The following is a 16,767-nucleotide window of genomic DNA, read 5'->3' as shown; positions in this document are numbered from 1 at the left end:
CAGAAAGTAAAACTGATGATGCCTAGTGGGCCCCAGCTTCTAGAATCCTCCATACCCCATTGGCTTCTATTCACATCCTTCAAGAAATTTTCCCAGTACAAAGCACAGTTCAGTCTCTGATGGAAAGTCCTTTGTTACTTAATTCTCGTGTTTTGTTTCAGATTACAGAACACGAAGCTTTTAGGATGCACTTCCAAATATTTTAGTTTCTTTCTCAAGAAAGAAAAGGCCCCTGGCCTCTGAAGCATGTGTTCTAATACCATCTGCCCCCAGAACCAAGTGAGATAGATCGATTTCTACTGATGTCTCTCTATTCCTTCAAGGCCAGCACTTATGTCACTGGGTTTCTGAATTCTCGTGTTGTTGAGCCAGAAATGGGGAGGAAAGCCACCAGGAGGCCCCAGACTGCCCTGGGAGAAGCACAGAGTGGTTCTCAGAGTCCAAATGAATTCAGGGATCCTGTATTGGGTTCTGGTGTGAGCCAGTCCATTTTGACCTTGGGCAGGAGACCAAGCTGTCTGTTGCTTTGTTCCCTCTTCCTACCACTGAAATACAGATTTCTTCTCTTTCGAAAACAAGCAAGGACTCGGCCGTTCCACCCTTTGAGAGAGTAGCTACTTGGTGGCTTTGCTACTGAATTTGTTCATTTCGTGCGTCCAAACAGTCATGGCGCGCGTGCCGTGTGCCAGTGTCCTAGGCCCTGGGGACGTGTCACTACACAAAACAGACAAAACCTCAGGCCGCATGAAGCTTCCATCTGGTGAAGGGCTGTCCGCCAAACAAGTAGGAGAGCTTGTGTGCTTGGTGGGTTGAGAGATACGGGGAAAGGCCCCACAGGGGAGCGGCAGGGGTGCGGGGCAGGTCTAGGTCAGCGGCCTTTTGCATACATGACCCATCTGATCCTCTCTGATAGGTCTGAGGAGTGAGAATCTATGTTCTACACGTGGGGAACCTGAGGCTTATAGAGTCAAGTAAGGTGTTCAAGCTCTGGCCAGCATTTCCACGCAGGTCAGATAAGCGAAATGCCAGTAATCTTCCCACTTCACATTACCGATGCAGCGTGGGCCGGCCTCCAGGGGACAGGGCTGCTTTGAGTATCAGCCTGGTAGAGGGAAGAGATGAAACCTTAGTGTTAGCATCTGTCAATGTAACTAGTAAAAACTAGAAACAAAATAAAACTGGAAAAGACTGTAGCTTCCTTAGTATCTCTGAAACCAGCGAACAGGACCCGTATTGGTAGTAGCCAAGGTTCCGGCTCCAGCCAGCAGCCTGAGAGTTTGGAAGCCAGAGGAGAGATTTCTTGTCACCTTCATCAGAGTATCTGTCTTACCCTAAGCCCTTGAGTCATATATTCAGAATTCTGAGACTGAATCACGTGAGCGGGACTTACCAAGCCTACCTCTGCCTGAGCTTGGCTGGCTTTCAGTCCTTTGCTGTAGAGACGGTGTGCTATAAATAGACAAGGGGAAGAGATTGAGCACAAAAATCCTGTGTTCTCAGAACTGCCACATTCTACCTTTCGGGCCAAGCTGTCCTAGTCCTGGGGCCATGAAGTTTACAGAAGTAACGTGCCCGAGTTCATTTCCACGCCAGCCCAAGCTCCAGTCACAGAACTGTGCCTCCATAATAGTAGGCGACAGTCAGCAAAGGAGGTGACTTAAGCCCTCACCCTCGGTGTCCCGGAGACATTAGGGAACTCCCTGCTAAGCAGCAGTGACAATTAGGGGACGAAGGCTGGCGTGGCATGGGTAGGGGAGCTACCTGATGGCAGTGCAGGATTTCAGGGGCTCATCGTGAAGGGTGGTCAAGCGCACAGGGCACTGGGGGCTGAGAGGCCCATTTCCTCTGGGTTCATGGTAATTCTGCACTTCAGCAGGGCTCTCCCCATGGCTGGGAGCTATTCTGGATGAAAAGAAGGCTGAGTTCTCAGTGACAAACTGTTCAAGCCTGCATTTCCCTGTAGTTATTGGTTGCCTTTTGATTTTTGGAGGGGATTGCAGAGAAGCAGGCAGCAGGTAGCGCACATCCGTTCTGCTGAAAAGCACAGAACCAAAATAATCTGTCACCTATTCCACCCAAATAAGGAAGTCAGCAAATAGGTCTGCTTTCATTGTATTGTTTTCTTCATAAATATCGTTTAAATTGAGGCTGAGTGACAAGATGCGCTTCCGTCACTAAAATGCTATCATGGATGATACTGAAAGAGCTTTTAAAATACCACAATTGTCATTGAAACTATACTTTGCTGCTTTTTTAAAAATTTTTTATTTTTTTCCTTCTCTCTCCTTTGCTAGTAACTAGGTCTCTTTGGGGAATTTTTAAAGTGACAATTGGTGGATTGTAACGGGTGATATTTCTTCCACATAATACTTCTGAATGCCACTCAACTCTGTCATGATTGGCTCCAGACGACCCAAGGAAGGAAAACATTTCATTTGAAAATGTAAGGTTTATTGGAGGTCATCTGCTCCCTAACTTTTACCCCTTTGCAGAAGGGGCGAGGAAGAGGTGGCCATGGGAGGACCTGGCCTCCAAGGGACATAACTGCCACCAGGACCGATCTATACCCGTCAGCTTAAGTACACAGTTGTGTGTGCTTATTAGATTCTCAAATGTTATTCAGCCTGATTGCAGCTTTTATACAAAGGAGTGAAGACACGGGTAGGAAAGATAATAGAACTATAAATTACAAGGCAGGTTCTTATGAAATCAGTAAATTATTCATTTAACAGTTCTCTCCTTGTTGATTTCATGTTGCTATGGCTCCTCAAGATGGAGGCGAATCAGTCGTCCAGTCCAACCAGGGTCCTTACACAGATGCACAAATCCTGGCGGAAGGCAGATAATGCATTACATACAACCTTCGGCCACATGATAAATTGCCTCTTTATCTGGCAAATTCCAAGGAGATCTACTGGAGAGAACTGAAAGAGATATCTCACAGTGGCTAACGTTTCTTGGAAGAGGCCCAACTGTCTCAGGGTTTGAGTCAGAATCTGTTTAAGAACGCATTAAGAATGCATTGTCTTGGAGTGACTTGCCTATCTCCCGAGATGTTGAAAACACCGTGGGCTCACAGTTGCTCTGGCGTCCACGCTACAGTAAATGCCTGACTTCATTTGTTATTTTGATGGGCAAAGAAAACTGCCTGCTGACAGTCACGCTCCCTCCTAAGCTCTTCCGGCCTTGTTCTTGTAGCCCCCTCTCCCCGTTTACAGTTTGGTTTCTTGCTGCTTGTTAAATGATGGTACTTAGGAAATCGAATGCTTTGGCCAAGCCTGTCACTCATCTTCGATGGAGTTGGAGGGAGTTGGGAAGCTCGGTACTGGTGTTGGCTGGGCAGCCGTTTGACCTTAGACGAGTCCCTTTGCCTCACGTGCAGCCTGAGGGGGCTGGGCTGGTCCATTTGGGTGGCCCCTTCCTCATCCTTATCATCCCGAGACTCTGTAACTACAACTCGTGTTGGTTCTCTGTCTGTGAACAGCAGGCTTTTATGAGGATTTCTCAAGGCCCTCTTGGTGTGCCTGCATCTAGAAAGTTAGGGCCAGCCCCCCCAACTTGCATCGGATTATGTGGGCATTCTGTCTGAGAGCAGCTGTGAAGGGTTCTGCACTTCATTCTGCTAGCTTGAGGGGCCGAATGGTTTTGCATGACCTCCTTGTAGGAATTGACTAAGAAGGAAGTATTTCCTAAGAGAGTCTGGCTATGTGTGTATGTTAGGGGGAACCCCCCCAAATCACATTTTAAAACTCTGCTCTGAAGGGTCAGTAATAATAATCCAGTATTCTTTCATTGATTCTGTTGGCCATAGCATCTCTTCATTCTGCTTTTGGCTCCTGCAACCTACTATCCTAATGGTAATAAGTATTAGTATTATGAGGTAGTTACTATTATTCCTATTGTTTGAGCTGAGGTCCAGCCAAGGGACAGAGAGACCACACCAGTTATCTGTGCAGAGAGAGTTCAAATAAAGAATTGTTAACGGGATATCAAGTTAACAAATTAACTGAAAAGGTAAAAGGAAAATTCTGAGGCATTTGTTCTCAGACGTCAGGGTACCTCAGACACCTGTAGGATGGATTGATTGATTGATTGGGGGTGGGGAGGGGCAAAAGGAGAGGGCGAGAGAGGATCCCAAGCACAATCCCTGCTGAGTGCAGAGCCTGATGCAGGGCTCAATCTCGTGAACCTGAGATCATGACCTGATCCGAAACCAAGAGTTGGACGCTCAACTGACTGAGCCACCCACGTGCCCCAACACAGATGACTGGGCCCCACTCCAGCGTATCTGATTCAGTAAGTCTGGAGTAGGGCCCCCCAATTTCGCATTTCTAACAAATTTTCAAGATGCTGGTGGGGGTGCACACTTTGAGAACCCCGCTTTGAGGGACCCCGGAGGTAGCGACTGCAGGAAGCAGCCACCACCCCGGTGGCTGACCAGGTTGGAAGTATTCAAACTTGGATGTTTGCAGGAGGAGGGCCCCGGACCACTGAGGAGGGGGGTCTTGGCCTCCAGTGCTGATGCCTCGGAGGGAGGGGCAGGCGCGCCATGTTGCTGGTTCTGCACATGCTGGGAGAAACTGCAGACTCAGCTGCTCGTACAGGAAGGCACTTGGTGCTACCAGGATGAAGCAGCCTTGCTGGGGCGATGATGCTCACAGGAACCACAAGCTAACAGGAAGCCCCCAGGAAGCCCCCAGGAAGCCGAAGGGAAGGGACAAGTCCCTTCTTCCTCCAACCCCAGAGGCTCTCTTTAGCGCCCCCCATTGGCACAGCCTAACAGGGACCCAGTGGCAAAGCCAAAACGTATGTGGTTTGCAGGGTCCCACTTTCGCCACAAAACCAAGTGTAATAAATGAGTGGGTTTGGGGCTGAGAGCCAGTTTTACAGATGGAGAAACCGAGGCACTGAGACATTAACAAACTTTCCCAAGGTCTCCCAGCCAGTAGATGGGAGAGCTGGGATTTGAGTTTGGCTCCAGAACCCACACTCATCCCCCCCGCCCTCGCCCCGCCAGTCTGTCTATCAGGATGCTTGTCCATCTGACTGTCTTCAGCCTCTGTTTGCTTCTGTGGTTGCTTCTCTTTTCCTGCCCTTAAGGTAGGTGTCCTTAGGGCTCCATCCCCTGCACCTCCACCTCCAGCATCACCGTTATAAGGCTGGGTCCACATCTGTACCTCTACCCTGGTCTGCATTTTGGGGTGCCAAGCTTGGAAGTCCAGTGATCTACTGGACATTTCCTCTGGGATGTCCTGCAGAAGTCAAATATTTCTTTTCCTTTTTTGTCCTCCTCCTTCCCAAATTAATAAAAAATGTGATCACCTTCCCCTCTGCTATCTGGTCCTCTCTCTGACTTTGGTGCCATCAGCTTTAAAAGCTCGTTCTCCTGATTTCAGATTCTAAGTACGTTTTTTACTTAGACTGGCTCAGGAGCCTATCTACTGCCTTTTTTCTATACTGCTCCTCCACCTGGTTTATCCAGTAAACTGCGATTGGAGAAATGTGACTTAAAGAACAACTTTGTTCATGTCATTTCTCTGCTTGGAAACGCTTGCTAGTTGCCCAAACAAAGCCTCCCGAACAAAACCTCAGCCTCCCAGAGAGCAGGGCACCTTTACTGGTTGGTGGTAGGACCCTGCCTCCTTCCCTGTCACAGTTGCAGCTTCTCCAGTGCCCTTGGGCTACTGATGGCTTTTCTGACTTCGTCCAGGGGCTCCCGGATTGCTGGGTTGTTCCTGCCACTCCATTTCTACCCCACCAGAGCTCTTACCCTGACTTGAAGACCCGCTTCTAATGCTGCCTGCACCTTGCAGCCCTCCTCCTCCATCTGTGCAAGGGAGGGTATCACCAGGTGGACAAAGCTCTCGGGGGACATGGCACCAAAGCCTGCGCCCATGTTTTCAGCCCCCTCCGTGCTTGCAGACCAAGACTGCTTAGGCCACTCCAACACACCAGACTTGACTACCCTCAGTGAGAGCTCTGGAAGGCCTCTGGGGGTCTGTTTCTCCAACCAGACTCCTGCCCTCCGTCCCCTCCCAAGGATGCAGTGCCGGAATACCAGCTTCTGCGGCCTCTGAAATCAGTTTCCCCCACTCGTGCAAATGACCCTGTGGCTGGAAACAGGGTTCTCACTGGCCAGTTGGTGAAGGAAGAACACCACAGTGCTGTTTTTTCTCCTAGCAAATGCAGATAATCCCCTTCCTCTAATCAACAGGTTCACAAGCATTTGAGAACCAGAAATGAACTTATAAGGGGCTCTCCCAGCCTTGTGGAATTAGAGCAGAGATACTGCTTTCTTTTCACTTCAGTTAATCCAAATGAGCTGAGTCTCCTCTCTATAGGGAAGGGCAAAAACAAAACAAAATCCCATCCCAGCAAAAACAGGCTTTCTTGCTGCCCGAAGCAGGCTCTGAAATAGTTTGGGTCATTGGAATCATGAACGACGTGATGTTTATATAACCTCTCTCTTGCACAGAACCTGAAAGTGATTTCCTTACCTTATATGCAAATAACGTATGCAATTTATATCACCCACTTTTGTCAAACTCCTCTTCCACATATGTGTGTTTGGAAAGCTTATTTGCTGGTGAACAGGCTTCTTGTTTTTCCTCTGGGAAGTTGTCTTTCAGGCAATAAATTCCAAGCTCTGTGGTTCATTCAGAGTTGGGAGGATAGAAGTAGTGGCCCATCCCGAGTGTGGAAATGAGAATTTGAGAGAGCTCCCTTATCTCTGCTACCTGGACTTTTTATTATCTGCTGCTATTTTAGTGTATTGCCAGACTCATTGAGTACCAAGTGTGTCCACACTCCACAAAGGCTATAGAGAGAAACCCAGCCATGTCCTTACCTGCAAGGAACTTAAGAGTCTAGCATGTGAGACAGTGACAGATGACATCCTCCAAGGAGAATACTGGGTACACGCCAAGTAAAAGAACAGGAGAGAAACCCAGAGGGTGGGGAGGGAATGAGTTGACATGTGAGCGGGACTTGAGGGATAGGCTGCATTTCCGCAGGCGGGGGGGTGGGGGGAACGTGGCCCGAGGTACAGATGTGGGAAATGCAGCAGGACCCGTGAAGGCTGGCTCACAGGGCCTGTGAGGAGGTGCGCTGGGCGCGGCCAACAGGACCCTGCTCTGTGGCGCCAGGTCGGAAGACTGCAGAGCTAGTCTTTGGTGCCAAATTGGGGAGTTGTGGTTGCGAGGTTGGAAGACATCAGGGTGTTCCAAGCAGGTGATAGGCGTGGCCACATCCTATTCCTGTGGGTTCCATGTCGGTGGTGTCGGGACCCTGGGGATTGTCTCCCTGTCCCCCCACATCTACCATCATCAGTCTTTCCAGTCCTAAAAAGAAGCTTGCACTGATGCCTCTCTTCAACTGCTCTGTCTTTGGGTCACTCTGCAATTCCTCAAGTGCCAGAACTCTTCTCCTGACCTTCAGCTGGGGCCTCTGGTCATCCTTCAGATGCTGCCAGATGATGGTTCTACAAGGCTGGTCTGGCCACATCATTCCCCTGCTCAGCTCCCTTCAGTGGCCCCAATAACCACCAAGCAAAGCCCAAGCTCCTAGGTGAGGGAGATGAGGCCCTCCAAGGCCCTTCATGGTGCGCACGCCCTGCCTCTGCCTTCCCCCATGCTCAGCTTCAGCCGCACCAAACCACATACACTTTCTGTCTCCCCTCTTTAACTGGGTGTGTCCTCTGCTTGGAACTCTCTTCCTTCTGTGCACCCCGTTTACCCATACTTCAGCCAACAGATGCCTGCAGGCCATGCCAGTCTCCTCCTTCCCTCCCCGACCCTGTGCATCTGGTTGTGTCTCTGTCCCTCCATTCCCATAGCACTCTGTGGCCCTTATGTGCACTTTGTGATCTGTGCATCCTGTCTCTAGACTGTGGGCTCCTCTCAGTGCCTAGCTCTGGGCCAGGCCCGTGTTTAGCCTCTGTGAAGTGTGTGCAGAGGCGATTAGAGCGTGGGAGAGGGAAGACCCATTTGAGCCCAGGACAGTCTTGCTGGTCTCATTTTGCCTCATTTCTCTAGAGGGTGGTAGTAGGATTCCTGGAGAAAACAACCAGGAGGGAACTCCTTCATATATAACAACACCGTCTCCCTCCTCCTTGTCCCAGGAGGAAATGATATTTCCATACATCTTAAACATCCGTCTCCTTCCAGCATCTACGGCAGCTCAGTTGAATAATGAAGGATAATCAGCAATGGGCTGAAATTTCCTCTCCTTGGGCGGATCCTTCTTTCCTACTATCCTATTTAACTCTCTCCACCTACCCATTGGGGCTTTTTGGCCTTAACGTTTGTGGACTGGGGGCTTTCTTGTTCTTGCCTTTAGTTTCCTGGGGTGCAATGGTATGGACCTCGCACCTTTCAGAGCCAGAAACACAGCTTAGAAATGTACTCAGATCCTGCACAATGAGGGCGTATCAGAGCTGGCGGTGTGCAAACATGGCAAGAGAGAAAATTGGACATCCTGGCAGAGAGCTCCGGCGTACCCTCCCACGCGTGCCACTCTGTCTGAGAAGGAACACACTGCCAGGATCCAGGCAATGGCCCGAGGCCTCCACTCTCAGTTCTTGCCCGGAGACGCAGCCCCTTTGTGCTCATGTATGCGTCATCGGAGTCGTTAAGGGTCATTAGGAGTCTTGGGTTCGTGTCTCAGGTCTGCTGCCAGCTGGCTGAGTGGCCTTGGGCAAGCCACGTGGCTTCTGGGCCCCAGGTAGCCCTCATCTGTCAAAGGAGGGATTTGGATGAGACCTCAGAGGGCCTTTCCAGGTTCCCAGTTCCACGAGTCTATGAAAAAGCCAAGGTGTGGGATTAGCCTGATGGATGGAACTTCTCGAGGGAGAAGGTGCTCGGGGGGGGGGGGGTGGAAGCAAGGGGAAGGGTGGGAGGTGACGGGGGTCTGGGAATAGATGCCCTCAGGTGCATTGGAAGGAGAGGAAGGGAGAGAGGTGTGCAACAGAGGGGCGGGTCTGCTGGGCACAGAAGAAGCAGCCCCTGAATTTGAGCCAAATGGCTCTAGGGTTCTGAGCACCAGCCTTGGGGTTCCGAGTTGGCCAGGGAGGTTCCAGCACAGCCAGCATGTCAGTGGACAGAGCCCCTGGATGTGTCTGTCCTGGGTGGCCAGCTGGTACCACCCAGCGGCTTTCCCAGAAGCACTGTGGTTCAAGCACCTGGCAGCACTTAGCCCTCTTCTTCTGCTCCCTCCTCCATCCTCTGGACTTCTTTGCAGGAAGTCTTCCTGAGCACCTGTGGCTCCTTCTCAATTATTTATCAGCAGCAGCATCAGTAAAGAGCCCACTGTGTTCCCCGGGGCCATGCTGGGCATGTGACCACAGCCACTGGGTGGTCTTTATCCTGCTTACCACCCACACCTGCCATTCCAATGTGTGTCTACCTGTGGGGGCCATTAACCCCGCTGGAGCTGGCACCCAAAGGCAGTTGATCTCTGTCCTGTGACAGCTCCATTCTGCAGATGGTAAAACGTCTAAGAAACAGGACCTGGGAAGAAAGACAAAAGCACCAAATGCACCTGCTTATAAATCCAAATATGTCTGGGGTGGTAGCCCAGGTGGGTGCTGCAGACAGTAACCCTTTATATTATGTGAAGGGCAAGGAATTGGGGTGAGCAGAGAGTTGAAGAGAGGATAGTTGGAATGTCCTGGTGATGGAACCTTAGCAGTGAATTTGTTTGCTTTAAATTCCCCCAAGTTTATCTCATGGGAGACTCAAAGACGTCAGAACTTCTTTGGAAAAGCCCTCTTCCACTTCTGGCAAACAAGAATGTACTTAATGGTTGCAAGCTACAGCAGTAAGATCGTGGACCATGGAGCTCTCTCAGGGCAAGCTGTTTAACTGCCCCAAGCCTCAGTTTCCACATCTGCAAAATGGGACCTGTCCAGCCTCTCTTGGAATGGCTGTAGTAGGCACGTGAATGAAATAGTGTGCATGAAATGCATAGCACTCAATAAACTCTCCTTCTTTCTTTCACTTGCTTAGAATGGTTAGCAACAGGCTTTCCTCTTAGGCACCATCGGGCCCTCTGCTTTGTTCTCTTAAGCCTGATATGTTTAGATCTCTTGTTGAAACCTGATGAAGTTTGCCAGGTGTCTTGGGGTGGCCGCCACACCGAAGCACTTGCCCCTGGCATGCGTCGTGTTGTCAGCTTCTCAGATCTCTGGCAAGAGTCCTGCAGGGACCCTCTAATTAGAACCTGGAGAACTGGGGGCTATTTAAACATCTTCTCACGCTGAAGGTAGTGGTGCTCTGCCTTTGAAAGCCACGCTCAGCCATCCAGGAGGGGCTCGTGGTTGCCTTTAGGACAGGCCCGTGAGGGCAGAGGGGAGGTGGTTGTGTTGGGTTCACATGTGTGTCCTGGTTCCAGAGCAGATGGATTATCTTTTCTGTAGGGGATACATTGGGAATAAAATGCCATGGCTCTTATCCTCGGTCCAGAAGTGATCATGATCTTGGTGAGATGCCTTGATATTTTGTTTCTGTAGAGCAAAAGTGGGGCACATTACAAAAAAACATTTGTAAACATTTTGGTCTGTCCCATTTCCCAGCTCTGGTCTTCTGAATTGTTCTGAGTGGCTGAAATGCCTTCTGGGGGGATTTTTTTCTTTCTCTGCATGTTCTACCGCCCCCACCCCACCCCGTCCCCCCACCTGCCCTGTCCCCGTCCTGTCCCCTTTGTCTTTTCCTTCTTAGCCGGCGGCAGCAGCTTAGTACTTGGAACCAGTAGCTCAGAGTGGCTCAGACTCCTTGGAGCCAAGGTGCATACTGGTAGCATCCGCAGGGCACCTGGCCCGGGTTCTGGGGTGGGAAGGTGGGCAGATGGGAGGTGCCACTCTGCCCCTCGTGGGCCTTTTTGTTCACAGCTTGCGGTGGCCCTGGTGCCAGGATAAAGGGCTTGCCCTCAGACCTCGGGTGTTCTTGCCAAGCACCCGCGCTGGTCAGATTATTTTGATTCTACCATGGAGGGGAGTAACCTGCTGCTTCCTCTTTCCTCTCTTTATCACAAGACCTGGCCAGAGGCCTCTCTCAGAGCACACCCAGGCACAGAGCTGAGCAGGGCCGTTGAAAAGACAGGTTGGGGAGTGAATGAATGAACAAACTCTGAGATTCTAGGGAGTTAGTGCTTAGAATACCACATCCTCCATAGCTGCAGTTCTGCAGAACATTGATCCTGGCATCAAAAGTAACTTTCAGATTGGTTGAGGTTCTGGAAAGCAGCCCAGGAGAACACTTGAGGCAGGAGAACCCCAGCAGCCAGCCTGGGGTTAAATGTTTGTGGCTGATCATTGACTCTGGATAAATTGAATGTAGGCATGGCATATCTCCCCGTGCAGAACTCGGCAGCCAGGGGCGGGTCTTGGCCTCTTGGAGGGGCTCTTTGGGAGAGCCTGGGGGTCAGCTGGGGTGTGCTTAGACATGAGTTTATCAGAGAAGGTGCATGTCTGGGGAAGGAAGGGAGGGAGGGATTGAGATCACGGTTCCAGCTCTTGCAAAACCCTGACTTCCCATTCAGGAATCACTGAGCATCCTCGCAGAGGAAGGCCAGCAACATGATGATGATGATGATTCTTTTTCACAGGACTGATCTAATGATAGGAGTGTGAAACCTTCTTCCTGCCACCCTTCTGGCTTGGCAGCTTTGTCTCATTTTTTTCTCCCTTGATGATGAATTCATAATACTGGACAGAAGGAAGATGAACATTGCTCTGAAAGTCATCATTTTGCTCTTTTAAAACTTATTTTTCTTTCTCTGAGAACTGTATTAGTGTTGTAATTTGCTCCTGATACCACCTAAACCAGTTGTGATGAAAGCTTTTTCTTTTTCTTCTTCTTTTTTTTTTTAAGCCAGGCTTGTCACCTGGAGTTCACACATTAGCAGAGATGAAAAGATAGTTTCTGATTTATAATGTTCTGAATTGCTTCAGTCCTTCATTTGTATTTCCCGACACTATTTGTGTAGCAAAGCGAGGCATCCGCTCTGTTGTCAGGGTCTCCGTAATCCCCATGAAAAACGGGGGAAGGATTTGTGAGACAACATCCTGCATGAGCGTTGAGAGTGATGGACACATAAAATCAGGACAATGTAAATTACGGAGTCTCTTTCTTCCCACAGTTAATTTCACTGTAGTATTACTATATTAGGTAGGTCCTCTGGGACCCTCTAAGATCGAGAAATCAGGAAATAAAAACCTTTTAGCATTTGACCTGATCGATACTGAGGGTTCTCAATTGATATCTATGTCTTTGGCAGCCAGTGCTGGATGGGCAAGGGGAAAAAGTACTTTCTGATAGATATCGAAGAAATCACAGGGGCAGCTGGGAAAGCTGCACCTCTTCCCCATGGGTGTGACACGCCCCGGGCCAGTCCCTGGGTGGGAGGGGCCTGTCCATTTGGCTTCCCAGTCTTTTCCGGAGTATCTTTGTTATTCTTCTACTTCCCATCAGTTTTCTGCTTTGGGGAGCTGAAAATTAGGTAGAACGAGGTGAGCTAGCATCCAGTGGGTTGAGAAATGAGGTCCACTGTGGACCCTGTTGCCGTGAAGGAGACCCAGAGTCCCATGTCAAAGGGGGAAACGTAAGGCGCAATCTTGGACCCTTGTCCCAGCCACGCCTCCAGAATTCCGAGTGTTGGCCAACAGGTTTGCAAGCCCACCAGGTGGGCACCGTGGAGACGTGGGGAACAACCATTTTTTCCTCCAGACCCTGCCTGTCTGTCATCTTTCAGGATTTGGGGGGCAATTGTGTCATTTGCATCTGTCAGATGAGAGGGGACAGGAGTGATTGCAGTTTCCCTGGAGATTTCTGATTTGTCTCATGATAAAATCTGGTTGCATAGTTGATCTACAGAAAAACAGAAGAAAGAGATGAATGAAATCACTGTCCTCACTTGCTACCTCCTGATTCTTGTGTTCTTTGATTGTTAAGTGCAGCAAAAATATCAATAAAGAGGCTGGCCGTTCAGACCTCTGCTGAAGTCAAGAATTCACGCCGGGGACACAATAAATACCCTCCCCAGGAGGTCTCTGGCCCGGATGGGCATCATCACTCTGCCTGCATTTTGAGACATAATATGTTTGGTGTTTTGTTTTGTTTTTTTAAGATTTTATTTATTGGGACGCCTGGGTGGCTCAGTTGGTTAAGCGGCTGCCTTCGGCTTGGGTCATGATCCCGGGGTCCTGGGATCGAGTCCCACATCGGGCTCCTTGCTAGGCGGGGAGCCTGCTTCTCCCTCTGCCTGCCTCTCCCCCTGCTTGTGTTCTGTCTCTCTCTCTGACAAATAAATAAATAAATAAATCTTAAAAAAAAAAAGATTTTATTTATTTCAGAGAGACAGACAGAGCATGAGCAGGGAGGAGGGGCAGAGGGAGAGGGACAAGCAGACTGCCCACTGAGCAGGGATCCCAAGTTGGTGTCCAAACCACACGGAGAACCCAGGATTCTCGTAGCTACGGTGGAAAAGTCCCACTCTGCTTCTTTGTTCCCCCCGCACATCTCTGACTTTGTCCCCTTGACAAGTCTCCCATCCCTACCCCCATATCGCCATGACCACTTGCTGCCATATTCCACGGCCCGGCCTCTGAAGACCTTGCTTTTCAGCCTTCGGTGGTGCTGATTTCCAGCCATCCCCCGCGAGCCCCAGAGTCTTCCCTACGCTCAGAAGCCCCAGATCGCTTTTTCCCCCATATAAACACACAGCCCTTCACGCCAGCCTCCCGGCCCCCTGAGTGGGGAATTGATGCTTTTTTACTTGAGGAGATCTGCTGCTGTCATTTCTGCTATCTTCTGGTTTTGTATGCGGGAACGCAGAGCACAATTAGAATACAGTTATATATCCTCATAGTTATTAAAGCTTGGATTAACATGACATAAAGTTTTGTCTGGGGAGTCTTTTGCTATGGCTCAGGGAGCATTTTTTGTGACAGTAATAGGCTACAGTTAATATACTTGAATGATACTAGAATCTGTGTTATAAGGCAGAACAAAAGGGGTTTATCTGAAGCTGAATTACAAAGGTGGAATTATCACGGCGAACGATCCACAGAGATCTGGGCTTAATTATTGTCACTTGTGTCATTTCGGCATAATACGGGTAGTTACTGGAGCAGAGTAGGAGTGCGGGAGGGCCGGCTTGTCAATCACCCGGTGACTGCCCGGACTCTCTCCCCTTCTCCTGAGCACGGCTGGTCACTTGTCCTGTAGATCCACAGACACTGGGACCTTTTGTCATCGGAGGCCGTGTGATGCTTCCAGGCTTTATGTTTCTGGCAGATGGTTTTAATGACTCCCCTGTCCCAAGGTGAGCAGCCCAGTCCCTTGTCCCTCATTTGGGTCCCCTGCCCTCACAGCCCTGTCGCCCCATCCACGAGGCTGATGAATAGGCTTGATACACTGATTGTGTGTTCTCGGTCACAGTGCCGCCGCCACCTTCCAGCACCTAATTGTTTTGACAAGTGGAGGAGGTGAGCTAATGCGCTCTGTCAGCCATGTGGTCGCAAAGCCTGGCTGTGGCTAGCCCAGGTGCCCGGCTGCAAATGGGCGCATGCAGGTCAGCTCCTTCCCCAGCTGCTCCCGGAGGACGGAGCCTGCGGGGTGGGGAGCAACCCTTCTCCCCCCGGGCTCTGCTGCCCCATCAGGGCATTCAGAGTCCTCTGGGGTGCAGTTGGGTCTGAGGGGCGCCCGGTGGGACCATGACAGCTCTGCAATGAACAGGGCAGGGCACCCAGAGGCTTTGGAAATGCTATTTACGAGGATCATAATCCCCTTTGTTTTTGTGTTTTGTATTCTCCAGCTGCCAGGTGTATGATGACAACTTGTGTCGGTGGCGGGTTTCAGCTCTCGCCCTCCTGTACTGTTAACTAAGAGCCATGTGGCCGTTCACATGGTCCAGGCGCTGTCATTGGCCCTTTGCAGTGTGGCTTTTCCTGCCCAACCGGTCTTCCGAGAGGCTGTAGCTCTGTGGTTCCCCACTTGTGGAGTGAGAGAGGAGCAGGTCTGCGTGAGGCAGAGGAGGAGTGCGGCAGGAAGTGGATGGGAAAGGGGCACCGTTTTCCCCCGCGGTGCCGCGAGGCTGTGTTTCCTCAGAATAGAGAGGTTCAGGGAGGTGGAGTACCTTGCTCAAGGTTAAGTGGACAGGATTCGAGACTTAGTCGTTCTGCCGCTTTCAGCTAGACCTGCATTTATCTAAAATGCAGATTCCTGGGCCCCACTCTAGAAGGATTGAGTCCTGCTCTCTGGAGGAGTGGCCCGGGACTATGCATTTAACAAGGTCACCGGGTGCTCGGTGGACACACAGATGGTTGAAGACCATTGTTCTGTTGGACAGGTTCTCATGGAAGCCAGTGATGAGTTTGGGTACCATGTGCCCAGAAATACTCTCCATTCCAGGAGTGCTGGTCCATGGTACCTTATACCCCGCTGGGCTGGGGTGACAGGAAACGAGTGGGAGTGATGACCTCACATTACATTGGAGCTAAAGGGCAAAGGGAACGTGTGGAATTTTCTTCATGTTCCCTATTTTATAAATGAGAGAAGAGACTTGAGAGAGCCGTGCCCGAGGGCACACATTCATGGCAGAGCCAGCCCTGATAATGATGACCCTTGCGCCCAGTGAGAAATAGATGTCCGTTGCCCTTCGCCTTGCCATTGCTAAGATAATTTTAAAGAAGGTTTGGTTTTTATTAGAATAAACACAGTATTTTTCTTGCTGCAAAAAGGCCTTCAAAGGGGGAAAAAAAATCTCAATACCCCAATTATGCCAAAGCATTCCCAGTTCTATCCAGGAGTAATTAAAAAATACAGCTGACGCTTGTTCTCTCGCTTGTTTTTAAATGAATAGCTAAGTATCTGTCAAGATGATGAGCGCCTAGGCCGCTGATGGCCTTACGATCTCAATTTGCTCCCAGGAACTACTGTGATGGGAACAGGAGAGCTGTGAGGCACCTGGCCGCCCCAGGCACGCTTGTTTAGTGGTTGGTGGAGAAATCTTCGCCCACCTCTTACAGAGTGCAGTGGGGGGGCGGGGGGGGAAGGCCAGACACACCGTTCTTACGCAATGTGGCAGCGAGTTTCCGCGTTGCCTGTGGATGAATGAGGTGGGCTCTTGGCGCCATAAAGGGGGCGCAGCTCCCCAACAATTCACCGTCTTGAGGGTCTTTGCATAGAGTTAGTTCAGCGCTGTTGGGGGAAAACCTTGCTGTTGCAAGTCACCGTTTAATGAGTTCACAGAATCTTGTTTCTAAAAGATGCTACCAGGTGAATTGAGATGTCATTGTGCATATTGACACTATTCATTTGGTGACAATCAGGCTTTTTTTCCTCAGGGGCTAAAAAGAAATCTGTATGCCTTCTCCCCACCCCAACGTACACATTTTTTCCAAAGACAAAATCAAGGGCAGATTTGAACAGGAAATAATGATAAAAGTTATCATAGCATTAGGAGCTCTTAATATTTACCCATCAGGTTGCAGCATGTTTTTCTATGCATGGTGTTCCAGTTATCTGTTGGTGCATAACAAATCATCCCAAAGCCTACTGGCTTAAAACAACAATCATTACATTCTCTCTCAGGGTTTGTGTGGATCAGGAATTTGGGAGGGGCTCATCCGGGTGGTTCTGGCTGGGGGGTTGCAGTCAGCCAGTGGCTGGTACAGCAGAGGGCTGGCCAAGCATCTCTCTCTCTCTGCATGTGGTCTCAGGACTTCTCTGTGTGGCCTGTCTTCGTGAGCTCCTTTGAGCTTCCTCACGT

The 16,767-nt window shown here is 50.1% G+C and overlaps 1 protein-coding gene across 7 annotated transcripts in view; it reads left to right on the top strand.

Annotated features, from left to right (window-relative positions):
- Positions 1-16,767, top strand: part of MSI2 (musashi RNA binding protein 2) — a 385,784-nt gene that overhangs the window by 198,306 nt on the left and 170,711 nt on the right. The window lies entirely within an intron of this gene.

The sequence above is a fragment of the Mirounga leonina genome, unplaced genomic scaffold (genome assembly GCF_011800145.1).
Source record: "Mirounga leonina isolate KUSES-001 unplaced genomic scaffold, KU_Mleo_1.0 Mir_200, whole genome shotgun sequence".
Classification (NCBI taxonomy): domain Eukaryota; kingdom Metazoa; phylum Chordata; class Mammalia; order Carnivora; family Phocidae; genus Mirounga; species Mirounga leonina.
The sequence above is the reverse complement of the archived record's forward strand: the minus strand, read 5'-3'. Positions and strand labels throughout refer to the sequence as shown.